Below are 16,319 nucleotides of genomic sequence, written 5' to 3'. Positions count from 1 at the left end.
AGGGGGACAAGGCAGTAGGTAAGTTAAAATCTTTTTTTCCAATCAACCTTGACTGAGTACCAAAGATTTCAGATTTGATTCTGAAGGGTAAGAGAAAAGCAGAAATGACTTTCAGTAGGGAAAAAATACTGAAGAGATTTTATTTCCTTGTATGGAGATGTGCTTCATGTGCAACCCCAGAAACAGAATATCTATTTTCCCTCTTTGCTTTTCTCTTCTGGTCAACAAGTTAATTATGTCTTTAATTACTAAGAAGATTTCCAATATTCAGCATAATTTTCAAGTTCTTATTGTAGCAGGACTAAGTGGGAAACACTGGATTTCAAATTAAGCACACTAAATTCTCTTTTTGGTTATGGCACAAATGATTTGGCTCTGAATCAGTGAACATGGTTGCTTGCTTCGAGGTTGGGAGTCGTGCCATAACTCCCATCCCTCATGAGTGATGGTCAACTGAAACATCTTTTAAATGAATGATTATTATTATAGTTTAGACTCAGACTCAAATTTAGTCCCATCCCATGCCCAGAAAAATAAATTTTTGACTTTACGAAGGCAGAGATCTTTGTTTTCTTCACTGAAACTTAAGAGGCACATCAATAGCCACAGTAGTCAGTCAATAGTGAGTAAGTGAAAAGATAAAGTTACCTAATATCTTTTGTGGAAGTACTCTGTGTGTTTACATTCACCTCTCATTTAAACCTCTGTAATCATCCTGGGGGGTGAGGCATCCATATCCTCTATAAAAATTAGCTTGGGAATCAGAATATTAGAATCTGTAGAACTTGTCTAAGGTCAAGCACCTAGAAATCAATGAAGCCTATATTCAAAATCCATGTCTTCACACTTCAAGTACTAAACTTTTTGCTAAAAGCAATAAACTATTTTCTAAACATAATATGTCTGTTAAATTATAACAATATTCTGATACTGACTCTTCTAACTCTGCTTTTCACGTCATCCTTCTCTGCAGAAGTAAAACTCGATGTCAGTAAAGTACAGAACCTATGTAATATTTACAACATGAAGTAAAACACAGGTTTTAGAGCTGAGACTTTGTCAGAGGTTTTATTTTGCTACTGTTAATTCAGAATTCTTCATGTAGCAGCATGCCCGTGAATAAGTTCTTCTCCCCCAAGTATAAGAACAACATGAACATTTGTTTTCTTGCTAATTATTATTTAGAGCACTTCCATTCTTAAAGTAGGAATTTTAAAAAGGATCATCCACAGTTCCCAGTTGTATAGTTGAGTGTTTTCTAACTCTACAATTAGCTAATGAGAGGTGCAGTCAATCACAATGGTAGAGAAGCAGTGAACAGAACTGAAAGCAAGAGAGAAAACAGGCTTCCTCAGCAAGCGATGTGCCAATCATTTCAAAACAAAATGGCACACAGTCAAATCTTAATGTTCAATCAATCAACAGATATTTATCAAGTACCCATTATTCAAAGAGTAATAGGAAGAATAAAAATAGTCATGGGTCAAGGTCTCTGTCCACAAAGACACTATAAACTCAGCTGGGTAGAAAATATTACTGACTATGTAAGTTATCTTATAGGTCAAAGGAAGGATACAAATATTCTGAACTGTATTTCCATGCGAAGCTGGGCTATAACTTCTTGGACCTGAAAATTAAGATCACATCAGTCAATTAAATAAGTTTACTAGGTATTCATTCTTGTATTCCCTTTGTATTCTACCTAAAAACAAAATAAATACTTTGGTTCCTGTTTGTGATACCATATTTCAATGGAGATTGGAATGCATAAAGTGCCAAGAATAGAAAGAAAATGAGGATTGCTTGATGTCTCTTTGCATTGTTTATGCCAAGCAAGTGAAGAATACAAAATAAGAAAGCATATAAAGGGCTTAGGTAATATCTTTGAGAACCCACACCTATTAACCAAGAGGTAGATGTGCATAAGATGAAATACCTTTCCTATACTCTACTCATCTACCAATGACTGATTTACTGTGCTTCTCCAAGACTACATTAGAAAGTACCCTACTGAATGATGGAGGATCAACTGAAGTGGTTAATCCTCTCACCCCAGTTGTAAAGGTGCACTAGTCAAAAAAGTATCTGTCACTTGTGATGACTGTAATTAGAAATATAATAATTACAGTAGATAGAAAATTTCTAAACTAAAAGCTAGCTAAGCATTATTTTATTATTTCAAGTCTTTGGATCTCTTTTACACAGTGAGGCTCAAGAGCTATAAAGGCTTATTTTGAAAAATAAACTTATTAAAAGTTTTTTAAAGTATATTCCTACTAATAATTTCTCAATACACTTCAACCTCATAAAACTGTATTCTAACTTTTTAATATTGAACTTTGCTACTGAGAAGTTCATATTTAAAAACTGAAGTAATCACTATGTGGTATTTTGAAAGATCACAGGAATTAAATTTGGAATATTTGTGATCTAGGTTAAGTACTGTTATTTACTTGCTGTCCAAGTTTCCTCATAATTAAAATGGGAGATCTGGGCTAGATCATTTCCTAGGTTTCCTAAAACTTTGAGCAGTATGAGAGGAGAGTTGCACACTCAAAAGACATTTCATTAGTTAAATGAAGAATGACCACCATGTCCTTGTCATCACCTAAAATGTTTGAAGCGTCTAGCAATCTCTTAGATTACGTCCATTTTCCATCTTTTCAAGTTGTTTCAAACACATTGCTTTTAAATACTTTCTGTGAGCTGTTACAGAAAATGTAATCTCAAGGCACAAATATGTATCTACTATCCATAGCTTCTACTAAGTAATCACTCATCATACTATCTTTTAAATTTTCATTTATTTTTTACTTGTATTAAAGTAATACAAGAACAAATCTTGCTTATTCTCACTCTTATAAGGAAAGTGCATCCCGGGGAGTAAAAGTTGTTTTCTGGTGTCTCAGTATTGACACTTTTTAAAAAAATGCATATGCTACTATTTATTGATTCTTTTCTACATTACTTTCTTTTATGACAATAACTAACTTTTCATATAACCACACCCAATGACAGATGCACATATACCTTTTTCTACTATTGCCAAAATTGAGCTCTATCATATAATTTTAATAGTTTTCTAGTTCAGCCCCAGAATATACTGCCTGTTTTTCTGAGGTCTTTTTACAGTATTTATTACTAGGAGTTAATTTTATTTGTTTGTTTATTAATATATATCTCAATTTAATCATAAATGTTCTATCATATCTAATGATTTCAATATGTTTACAGTTACCTTGTAATCTGTAAGTTTTAGTAAGTTTTATTTATGCCTAACATGTAGATAAATGCTTTAACATATAAGTTGCAAAATATACATGATTCAAGGCTTCTAACACCATTTACTTGGAAGAGAAAAGTTATGTGTTTCAAGGTATGATTTCAAGTATGGAGAGCAAAGCTTTTCAATGCAGGTAATAAATAGGATGCATAAAAGGACATGTAATTAAACTTTTAAATAATGTTGAAGGTAATGTAATGATAGAAAATTATACAAAATTACTGAAGAAATGACAAATAATATGTACCACTTATAGAGCACTTTGTCATAGTCATCACCGTATTGTTTTAATTCATAAAATGGTTAAAGTAAGACTTTAAGGTAGACAATAATATTATTTTTATTTTATAGTTTAAGTGAATCTCACCAAATTAGGCTCATAAGTAATGGAGGGAGGATTTTAACTCTAAATCTTTTCTCTTCAGTTTTATCGAGTTATATTTTATGTACTGATAGGTACCCTTTTATGTGCTGTTTGATGAGATTTAAAAATGTAAACACTCATATAGTAATCACTATCAGCATAAAACATAATATTGAATTCATCCTTAAAATGAACCCTAAAGTTTGACTTCAGAGTGTGTGCACTTAAGCATTTAAGCACTCTTCCAGCTAGTTACATGTAAGTTTATTATTAGAACAACAGGTAATTGTAGTATATAATTTTGATATTATATCTCATATTTTGATGGCTTCTGAGATAATTCATCCTTCCTTTATAGGATGATTTGCACACTATTTCACACCTGTTATAATAAGAACAAAAACAAGACATATCACAGCACTAAACAGGAAAACACATGCCACCTCCCCTCTTTCCTTGATCTGCAGAAAGAAGAGCTAATTGATTATGGCACTCTTTCCTGCCTAGCCCAAGTGCAGCCGCCAAATCTTCTCAATATAGCATTTCAAGAAGATATGACAAAATCAATACCAATTGTAAGTGAAATAAAAATTCCTTTGCTTCCCTTTGGTGGTTGAAATCACTGCATTCCAATCACAGAGCTGGGTTTAAATCTCAGCTTTACCATTTAGCTAGTGACATTGGGCAAGTCGTTCAACTTCAGTTACTCATGTTTTCCCTCTTTTGTGAAGTGATAGTGAAGATATAATTCAGTTGAAAAGAACAGAAATAAAGATTTTTAACTGGCTGTCCATTTCAGATGCCCATTTTTGAATTTGGGGGGCTGGTTGTTTTGCATTCTTTATACATTCTAGATAATAGTCCTTTGTCTGAGGAGCAGCTGGTAAAAATTTTTTCCCCACATTGTAGGTTGTCTCTTAGTTCTATTGATGGTTACTTCTGCAGAAGCTTTTTAATAAGATGAGATCCCAGTTGTTGATTCTTTCTGCTAGTTCCTGTGCTACTGAGGATTTGTTCATAAAATCTTTTCCTATGCCAATGTCTTCAAGAGTTCTGCCTAACTTGTCTTCCAGCAAATTTAGTGTTTCTGCTTTAATATTTAGATCTTTAATCCACTTCAATTTTAGTTTAGAGCATGGTGAAAGATAACGGTACAGTTTTAATGTTTGGCAGGTTGAGATCCAGTTTTTCCAACACCATTAAAGAGGCTATCTTTCCTCCACAGAGGATGGTCAGCTCCTTTGTCAAAGATGACATAGCTAAGCACATCTGGATTTGCTTTTGTGTCTTCCAATCTGTTCCACTGATCCTCAGGTCTGTTTCTTTGCCAGTACCATGCTGTTTTTATCACAGTGGCTTTGTAGTATAGTTTCAAATTGGGAATTGTTATATAAAAACAGCAAGTAAATATATGAAAAAATGTTCCACATCACTGGTCATTCCAGAGATGCAGATGAAAACAACACTGAGATTCCACCTCACCCCACAAAGAATGGCTGCTATGAAGAAATCAACCAATAACAAATGTTGGCATGGTTGTGGGGAGAAAGGAACCCTTCTTCATTGTTGGTGGGAGTGCAGATTGGTCCAACCACTATGGAAATCAATATGGAGATACCTCAAAGAGCTGGGACTAGAGATTCCATTTGACCCAGCCATCCCTCTGCTGGGTATCTTTCCAAAAGAACTGAATCATATTACAATGATATATGCACACCTATGTTTATAGCAGCACAGTTTGTAAATAGCTAAAACTTGGAAACAGCCCATTTGCCCATCAGTTGGAAACTGGATAAAGAAGATGTGATTTTTCTATTAAATGGAACATTACTCAGCCATAAAGAATGACAAATTAGATTCATTCATAGGAAAAGGGATACATATTGAGGATATACTCCTAAGTGAAATAAATAAGTCACACATGTGTAAATACCAAATAGTTTCTCTGGTGTGAATAAACTATAATAGTACATAAGATCCTAATGATATAATTGACAATGTGAAATAGGAAGAAAGGGGCTAAAGGTGTAGGGAAAGTGGAAAGGGTAGGGGGAAAGGTAATAAGGGAAAAGAAAAAAATAGAAGAAAATGAAAAAATGGAAATGAAGTGTTTGTAAAGGGGGAGAAGGAGTGAAGGGAGGGCAGGGACAAGGGGAAAAACTGAGAACCAAGACCTGTCATGTAAAGGTACAAGATCTCAATAATGAATGTGCTGTACTATATACCTAAAATGTACCAATAAACTCAATGAGGAAAAAAAGAGATATTTTTATTGGATTCTTCTAGAAAAAGCTGAGCATGGCTTTGATTAGGCAAACTTGTTGGGAGACAAATGGGCAGCCATAGAAGCATCTGGCATTGAGAGACAACAGTTTCAGGGAGCACACTGTGCCTGTAGGGAAATCCTTGGATTCCCTCCAGAGTATTAGACTAGAGGAAATGCAGGGCCTCGGGATCGATGGTGCTGACCAGAAACTACAATGTTAGCTGTGCTCTCTGGGAATTAGGAAGTAAACTTTGCAAACTCTGTTAAAGCTCTTACTTCCAGAGAAGGAAAGAAAGATTTCTTAACAACCACCTCACGTTTGTTTTCCTTCTGCCCACTGGTGTGCTGCAGAGTGCCAATTCTGCTAAACTTCCAAATAAATCACTGTTAATGAAGCATGTTGCACATACTGACAGCAACAGGCATTTTTTAATCACCTAAACTAAAGAAGAGCTAAAGGTAAGCACAAAACCCTCTAATACCTAACATATTAGGTGTCAGATTTAAAGAAGCAAGAATTGTGTGGCTCTCAGGGCTTTTTATCGGATGTACTTGGTGGGAAAGTAAAGCTTACTAGTATATTCATCATTATGCACAGCTTGCCAACTGCTCGGACAGCCAAATCAAACACTTGGTAGCCTAACAGAGAACCTGTATCTACTTAATCAGAAGGAGCAAAAAGAGATTTCCAACAGAAAAACATAAATTATTATAGTCTACCCCAATAAAGGAGCAAAATAAAAATTTCTATACTCTATTTACTTTATTTGTAGATTATGAACTGATCTATATTAACTGACATGTAGTATGGTACAGCAATGAAGAAGACAAGGTCTGCTTCATGGAGATTATTTTATTCTGTTGGGGAACCAAATACTGTACTACTTTAAGGGAGCTGAACAGTGTACAAGAGCATTAGTATAAGAGAAGAATAAATAAGGTCTTTGGAGTCAGACCTAAGTTCAAATCTTCATTTTTATATCTATTCTATGTATTATTTTAGAAAAGTTATTTCTAATCCTGATTTTTTCATCTATAAAATGGAAATGCTGCCACCTATTCTGGGAGTTTATGTAAACACATGAAATAGTTCATGAAAAAGGGCTTACGACCATATTTGAAAAAGCAACATGATCTTAACATCATTTTTGTCCCTCTTAGGCAAATGAAGAAATCATATTCTTGTAGTAAGTGAAATCTGGGAGGATGAAACTACCCTACTCTTTGTCTATGCTATAATATGGGACCTGTATTTGCAGCTTACCATCTCATGTAATAGTAAAAATCAAACTCGTGTATGCCATATTTTCTGCAATTATTTATAGGACTAAATGTTATAACATTTGTTTAAAATATCTGCAGAACATCCAAAATATGGCAGGCACTGTAATAAGGACATGATAGTGAATTTGAGAAACCCTGCCCTCATTAAGCTTGTATTCCAGTCATTTTTGCCTATGATTCTGTTTTCTTGAGGAAGAGGTTAATTTCCTGTGAAACACCCTTAGTATCACTGCTCTTTAACCTATGAATACATGCAGATGTTAGAATATCTCTCTATCATTTGTTAAATTCTACTGAATTGATATCTGGCAAGGAAAGGATTTTCCTGCAAATTAATATGATTTAGGCAAGCCCTTCTCTCCATTTTCTTATCTTTTACACACAAATCTGAATCTCAAACATGAAAAATGACAAAGTGATAAAAATATTAAGCTTTTGTTCTTAAGTACCTAGGAAGTGTTAGTTACTATGCAAAAGCACTTTATACAGATTATCAAATGCTCACAGTAACTTTGGAAGGAAGGTATAAGATTTCTTTTCCCACTTGTCAAAGAGGAAAGTAGGCTTGGGGTGGTACAATAGCTATTTATTTCTTTAATGTACCTTGTCTTGCTCACCTCTAAATCTGTAAAGCTCCAATTCCCTCTTTGAATATAGCATCAGGGCAGATAGCACTGATACTGTAAAAGAAAACTAAAGCAGTAAAGCCAGTAAACCCCTTGACACAACTTTTCTTCTCTACATTGCTGGGGATATTTCATCATCAGACTCAAACCAATTAGAGCAAATCACAGTATCTGGATCCAAAGTTATTAGCATGTCAAGGTGTTTTTTCCACTTACAAAAACAGCATTTTTGTAGGTGACAGGTTTTACAAATTTATTTATGACTGCCATCATCAATGGGTGGTTATCCATCTAATTAGTGTAATAGCCAAAACAGGTAGCAACTAATATATGTATTCTTTCTTTAATCAATCAGACCTACACCAAATTGGACAAACACTAGTTGGTTCCGAAAGACCCAGATTTCAGGCCTAAACTGTCACACACATAACAACAGATGTCCCTGTAGTTCTCGATATGAAATGAGCACATGCTGCCAATCTACTTTTAACCATTCTATTTATATTCTCATTTAAAATGCCAAAGAGATATCATTTCCAGTTAAAAAGTGACTTATCGAAGGATCACCAAAGAGCAGTGTATTAATTCTTACCACATTTGTTGAGCTGAAGGCTAAGGTTCCGTATAATAATTTTTAGCATGGAAACCAAGGCTATAAAGAGTATAGTAATTAGATATGACTTGTAATTAAGAATAAATAAACATGTTTTGTTTAAAGTGAATGTGGGGACGGGACAATAACTTGTGGAAGTTTCACCCGTCGTAATCAAGTGGTCAAGGTCAGCTTCACCGGTCGTGAGATGTGTTGTTCTCCAGTACCCTTCCATCCAGTACCCAGGGAGCAACACGATGCCTTCTGTGGTTTCTTGCCAAGAATGTATATGATCATGAGAAAACTTCAGACAACTGGGTAATATTCTACTACATTGTTGGCCAGGAATTTTCCAAAATACCAAGGTAGCAAAACTCAAGGAAAACCTCAGAAACTCACAGACTGGGAAAGAGTAAGGAGAAATGTATAACCCATAAGATTCTGGATGGAATCCTGGAAAAGAAATTGCACATTAGTGGAAAAATTGGTCAAGTTTAAGAAGAATATTTTGTTTAGTTAACAGTATTGTACCAATGCAAATTACTTGGTTTTGATTATTTGAGTCATGTATAATATTAACATTATAAGTACAAGAGTGAAGGGCACATGAAAACTGTGTACAATTTCATGCAAATCTTTTCTGAGTTTATAAGTATTTCAAAATAAAGTGCATGATTAGTAATTTCCTAGCTTGAAGTTGTATCTTTTTATTTTTACAACGTGATATTCTCCCTGAAAGAAATGTGTATACGTCGTATTACTATAGATGTTATATTTATGATTTACAGCACACTTTCTGTTCAGAGTTTAAGGATCTCAAATTTGCCATTGAAAAGGTGATTACAAGAGAAATTATGTGACACAAAAAATGTCTGGCTTTGCAAGATGTAATCATTATTATCAATTTTATTACTTCATTGTGACTTAAAATTAGACACTGGATAATCAAATTAAATATGCAAAGAATCTGCTTATCTTAATGCAGAAAAAAATAAGTCAAAATTCTGTACTTGAGTGTTAAAATTATAATACACAGATTTCTCTTAAATTTCTCATTTATTACCAGTGTGAGCTCTTTACAATGAAATGTAAGTTCTATGTAGAGAAGGATAGAAATGCAAAATTGGTAATAACTGTATAAAAATTTTTTTTCTGTCATTAAACTTTATCCTTAAGTTAGCAGTCTGAGAATGTTGTTGCTAAAGAAAAGACTAGTTATTTTAGTCATCTATAGACACTAAGATTTAGTTGATTTATCTACAAAAACATTTTGAGAATGTTATTGTAATTTGTGATAAAATAAACTGAAATTTGAAATTGACACTATTTCATTCATCTTGCAGAGAACAAAGGAAAATCTACGTAGTTGAAATTACACTGGAAAATATTTCATAATTTTTTTCTAAAGGCATGCCTACACACATTTCAAGTCTTTATTACCCAGAAATCCCTCATGTATTGCATCTTAGCTGCAAGTTTCAATAAAATATTTTTGGGAGTAGGTGAAAAGTTTAGTAAAATATGACTTGGTGGTACCTTCATTCGTACATCTGTAAATATACCTAAGATGTAATCATACATCTGACTTTTGTAGCTTTTCATTTCAGGCTAAGCCTCCTTCTCAGGTTACCTTATAGAACTGTAAGAGAGAAAACCAAAAGAAAAAAAGAAAACCACCTCTCTTAGGAGAGGCTAACCTCAATAGAGGGAAAATAATAGCCTGTATAATCACAATGAAATTCTCTTCCAACTGTCAGCTGTGCCAGGTGGAAGGAAAACAAATTTTTCCTAACTAGAAAAAAGTGTCTGTGGGTATTTTCTCTGACTTGATTTGGTAAGCCCTCATGTAGGGCCGCTGGCAAGGAGATACAAAGGCAACCAACTGTCATGATAGACTTGTGGCACTTCTAAGCTTTGGCATCCGTTTCTCTCAAGAGATTCTACACTCTCCTGAATTCACACTATTGAGGAAGGTGCCTGGGAGTCATGATGAACATGTTCAGAGAAATCAAGAAAAGAACTGGAAGATACATATATTACTTCTCAATTGTTGATACTAACATGGGCTCCAAGCATACAACTCTTTCATACAGATCTCCAAACCTTATCTATGGTTTTGTGTGATTTTTTTTCAGCAATTAATCTTTATCTTCAACAACCTCTTATTAAAAATTCCACGCATACTTAATCTGGGATCTTAGAAATCACATTTCTAAGCTATGTTGGATACACATTCCACCTTGTATAGCCAAAATATGGGGAAAATATGTGAATCATAATATGTATATTCTTTCTTTTAATCATTCATTTTATTTCCTAGAAATGTAAAAACATTTGGAAATGCATCTCACTTTCATTCAATTATATTTCTAAATATATATTAACTAATATATGTTATAGGCATATGTATTCATATGTAAAATCATATTGTTCATATTAAATGTGATTTTGTGCATGTGTGTATGTGCAGCACATGTGTGCATGTCTGCATGTAGGCACGTGTGTCTGTCTAATAAACATTTGCAAGCTCCAGGTGAATTTAAAATTTGTTTCTATACAGGAAAAAGATTTTAAATAAAACCTTTTTATCCTTTGGTGGATCACTGAGCTAGACAGCCTCAGGTAGCTCTATTTCAAATATTGTTAGTGAACATAATATGCTGCATTCTAATAGAGAATAACTTTCAAAAATAGCTCAAACATACTGTCAGTAAAGAGTACAGGTATATGAGGACAGGTAGGGTGTGTAAATACACATGTGTATATGTACATACCCACCAGTTCTATGGTCTTAAAACAGACCTAAGGTCAGACTCTTCCAGGCTAATTGGTGTCGCCAAGGAAAATTCCCAGGTTTGCCTCCACAGTCAATCACAGCCTTCACACAAAACCACCAGGCTAGCAACTTGGTGCCAATTTCTGCCATACTATAAATGCACAATAAAGCCTCCTTTAAATTTTTCAGAAACATTTTTTATTATTGACTCTTAATAACATTTTTCATACCCTCAAATGAAAGAATAGCTTAATCTTTGCAATAGCAAACAAATAGTTACAGAGAATATTACCGATTCTTGTTTTCTTACTCTAACCTAGGAGGGTGCAGTGTATCTCTTGTCTCAGAGAAAAACAGAGAATAAATGAGTCACCAAGTTTTGTTCCTTGGAAAACTTTACAACAGCTTGAGAAGAGTTCCTGATTTGAGCAGCCCAGTCCCTCCAGTCAAGTGGTGGTGAACCTATGGCATGCCTGCTGCAGTGGGCTGTTGTATCATTAAAAGCTCTAAAAGGTTCCCCATCGCTGCTGTTGTCCATTCTCTATGCTCCAGCCACAATTTTATGACCTTACTATAAATTTAATCAATCTCCTCCCTGCAATTTTCCACCACCTGCATTACTTTTACAATTCAAGGAAAGACAATTCTACCCTAATTCTCATCCATTTCTGCAGCATAAGTCTAGATTACAGTTACACTACCTGTTAACCTTAGCTGGCTACACCTTGCTAAACTTGTGTCCTTACTTGTGTATCTAATGCCTACCTGTTTCTTCCTTTCAGGGGCTACATTTGAATGTGTAGCTTAGTTTAACTTGTGCAGGAAGATTCTTTGACTTTATACTATTAGTTTAGTACTTCTTACATGTGCTTTGGAAGAATCCAGAATTTCTCTCTTAAAGCACTTACCAGACAGTATTGAAACCGGTATCTTTATCTGGTTTTATTATGCACTGGAGAGACAAAGTTATGTTTCATTTACCAGTGTGTTGAAAAGTATGCACATAGTACATGCTGAAATGCCTTTAAACTATGATATAAAAAACAAGTTATAAGAACATCATTCAGAAGTATATGAGAAGTTTAATATTTCCCTGGGTCCCTTTGTTGAGAAAAATTTCTGAAATGACTTGGACATCTAATAGATTTCAATAAAGATATGCATAGACAATCTATATAGACATTTATATTATCAGTTTAGAAACATGTTTCTAAATAATAAACAGAAACATGTTAAAAGCTGGTATGCTGAAAAGAATTCAAGGTTGGATGTCTTTGGGAAGTCTGTTAATCAAGGTAGAAGGACTACTTTATTTAGGGCTTTTCAAAGCTTTTAATAAGAGGATAGGGGCTCTAAGTGTCTAGAAGCAGAGGTGTTCTACATGCTGTCTACAAAATACATTGAACCAGAAGTTTGTTTTCAACCATGAGCATCTTATTGGACAAAGTATCCTCAGTACTAACTTTGGCTGTTTGTCATACTTAACAAGAAATGGCAATATTTGATCTGTGGGCTAAAACTCTCATTATGGGACTGAAACAAATTTCTTACAAATTATGCCTTACACCCTAAATCCTAAGCGCTCATGCCCATTTATTTGTTTTTGTAAATAATATTGGAACATAACCATGCCTACTTACTCTGGCATTGCCTATGACTCCCTTACAGATACAACGATAGAGGTAAGCAGTGTGACAAAGATCAAGCAGCCTACAAAATAACTTCCTCCCTAGCCATTTACAGAATTCCTAATTTAAATTAATATTTTGTACTTTTGTCAAACATTAAGTGTTCTTTGAGGATGTTAAGTTTATATAAAATCAGCAGGCCCCACTACTAATATGTTACACAAAACTGTCTTAATAATACAGGGTGAAATTATCCATAAAACTTGACAAAATATTAAATTATTCCTGAACTCTGAACTGACCAGTGGTATTTTTCAAACTGAAATGTGAACTAAACAAAATATATTTGGATTTTTATGTTTTAATTTCCAATTAGAAACTAATACATATTCTGTAAGCAGAAGTTGAAGTTTACAAATATAAATCCACTTTCCTCAAAGAATGCTGCAACTAGTACATTAAAATACATTTTAAATATATAATTTACTAACATTAAATATTTTGGAAATTTTAGCAATGACAAGCAAGACTTAAAAATCATTTGAAAAAAATCATACTGGTATCATAATTTACCTTAAGTACTTCACTGTAAAGATTAAATTTGGTCACATATGAATAGGGATGAACAAAGTCTGTGATTATAGATTGAAATAAATGAAACATCAATTTGTGTACTATGTACAGAATATTCATATGATCTAATTTTATTCCAATTTGACCATTAAAGAAAATACACAACTGTAGTTCCCAACAGAAATGAGTTTATGATCTCATTGTTTCTTCAGTTGTTAGCCATTCAATGCCTAGTGATCCATCTTCGGAACTATAACAATGGGACATAACTGTCACGACATCTAGATGTTCCAGCAAAGGCTCATGTTCTCACAAGAGGGCCGGTTCACAGGTGGCTGGATTTTGAGTGTGTTGATAGTGAGATTAAGGATGTGTGATACTGGACTAGTCCATTAATTGGTTGATTTTAGTTCTGGGAGTGGTCAGTGGGAAGCCCCACCCTGGATATGGGTGGCACCGCCCAAAAGGCTTAGAGCCTGAATGGGATGGAGGCAAAGGGAAGCTGTCCCAGGCTGCTGCTTCACTGTCTCCTGCTTTCTTCTATGCCAAAGACTCTCCCCTGCAACACCCCTCTGCCAATCCGCCTTGCAATGGAGCCAGCTGAGTATGGACTGAAACCCCTAGAAACTGTAAGCTAAAATAAATCTTTCCTCTTTTAACTTTGAGTGTCGAGTGTTTTATTTCAGCAACGAGAAAAGTAAATAAGACAATAATGAACTCTATTGTCTTCAAATTCTTGTTCCTTGAATTTTTCTAGGTAACGTATGAATTTAATGCAAAAATTCAAAAAACTTCAACTTTCAGATTAAGTGGGTTAAAATATGCAATTTAACTGAACTACTGGTTGGATTAGGACAGAGTAAAGATTACTTTGTAAATTGCTAGTGTCAGTCATTCAGTCAACAGTTTAATAGAAAACAGTGAAGAGATTTCAGATATTGGTAAGTTGTAGTCATGTATACATGCAGAAATAAGTATTTTCTCTATTTGTTTATTACTTCAACAGAATTCATCTGAAATCCTATATTTCAAATTTTCACCTCCTTTATCCTTTCCAGCTTCCCTCTTGACAAAACATTCGACAAATATTGCTACTGCTTTTAGCCTATGGTCTTCTTTTTTTCCCCTGTATGCTAGTTACCATCATGTTTGACATTTGATACCCTGGGAAGACTATTATATATCTTTATACTCCTTTTAGAAGCTAATGTTAATATTAAAAGTTTCAATAGTTATTTCAAGGAAACCCTCTGACTCTAGTCTTTACATAAAGAACTTTGGATTCTTAGTTACTTTCCTGGTCTCTGAGACATAATATTAGCCACCCACAAATTAAAGTAGAATTTTATTTGGATTTGCAGTTTGCAGAGGATTTGGTGCATAGTGTGCTGGCTCCAAGGCAGGATGAGATGACAGAGGAGAAACAGCTTATGGGATGGCAGTGGGAACCAGAAAGCGATCAGGAGAGGAGTTAGGGAGACAAACCCTTCCAGGCCATGCCCTTAGTGACCCACTTCCTCCCACATCACAGTTAGCTAAAGACTCAGCAGTGGACCAAACCACTGATTTGTATCCACTGATGAATATCATGATCCTTCACCTCCCAAATGCCTCATCTATGAGCTCATGAGGCTTGGGGTGACATCTAGATATAAACCATTACAATTTCCAGTTTTTGTCTTGGGATGAATGTCCAAAATACATCAAACATATTAACTTAAATGAGTTCAGGTACATGGGTAAAAAAGAACAAACAAACAAAACATATATATAGCTCAGAATGAATGTGAATGGTGATATATAAATTCAGTCCCGTGGAAATTTTAATTTCTCAGCATCTCTTATAATGTGAGCTTTTCACCAGGCTGTGTAAGAATCTTCCCTTTAAAGATGCAAGTGTTTTTAAAAATATATATAAAATATGGGCTGGGGATTTAGCTCAGTGGCACAGAGCCTGCCTCATAAGTATAAGGTCCTGAGTTCGATCCCCGGTACAAAATATATATATACATAGATATAATATATAATTCCTAAACTGAAGTCAATTACTTCATCTGGCATTCAGCCAATCACTTAGTGATCTTCCCCAGATGGGGAAAGAAACTTGCTGTGCAGAATCATGGAGAGACAACACGCCAGCCTCAAACCGGACACCATCATTTATAGGTAAGAACTAAACATTTTGACAAGGTCAAATGATTCTGAAGAAAAGGCTGAGTGGCAGAGACCAGCTGAAACTCCAGTCTCCAGATACTTATCCATGAGAGAACAGCATTTTATATTGCCTAAAAGATCATCTCCATTCATATTCTAACTGACATTTCCCATCACATCTTCAAGTATCCCTGGCACACAATTGTGATTCAGTCAAATGAATTTTCCCACTCACGAGCTTGCTTCATGTTTCTCTGCCTATGTAGCTCTGCTGTGTCAGTTCGCTTCACCCTATATGCCCACCTTTTCAAATGAAATCCTTTCTGAGCCCCAGCTCAAATGTTGCTTCCCAAATGGACTTTTCCAGATAACGATGAAGTACCAACTCTACTCTGAAAAACAAAACACTTTAGAAACTAAAGATATCAAACTTGTGTTTGCTAATTTAGACTGGAAGATATGTTTCTGTTAACCAACAAAAATTGGACATGAGCATTTCCAACATTTATTCCTTAAAGTTATTTTTAAAATTTAGCACAACCTTATTCTGTGAACCCTCTGGAATTTTCTCTACTCTACTGCATTCTGTAAGTACTATGCTACTGGTTTTCTAAAAATACTTGAACATTCTTGCTTTATGTTCAGTTCTACTACTGAAATTACCATAAATTTCAATCCACTTGAGCCTAGATACATCAACCCAGTTAAGTGGGTCTTAGTTCTGCTTGACCACAGCCTCACTTGTATTATATTTGTAAGGAATCAACAGAAAG

General features: G+C 34.6%; 1 protein-coding gene across 4 annotated transcripts in view; it reads right to left on the bottom strand.

Annotated features, from left to right (window-relative positions):
* LOC104866129 (contactin-4) overlaps positions 1–16,319 on the bottom strand; it is a 536,780-nt gene that overhangs the window by 490,093 nt on the left and 30,368 nt on the right. Inside the window, exon 3 of one of the 4 annotated variants that reach the window (XM_033756986.1) lies at positions 15,850–15,938. The exons of the other annotated variants lie outside the window; for them this stretch is intronic. The gene's annotated coding sequence lies outside the window, so the exon portion shown is untranslated. The remainder of the gene's footprint in view (positions 1–15,849; positions 15,939–16,319) is intronic. 4 annotated transcript variants of the gene reach the window in all.

This window comes from Fukomys damarensis, unplaced genomic scaffold (assembly GCF_012274545.1).
Source record: "Fukomys damarensis isolate Sample0158 unplaced genomic scaffold, DMR_v1.0_HiC HiC_scaffold_28, whole genome shotgun sequence".
Taxonomy (NCBI): Eukaryota; Metazoa; Chordata; class Mammalia; order Rodentia; family Bathyergidae; genus Fukomys; species Fukomys damarensis.
Note: the sequence above shows the minus strand (reverse complement) of the source record. Positions and strands in the feature narration are given on the sequence as shown.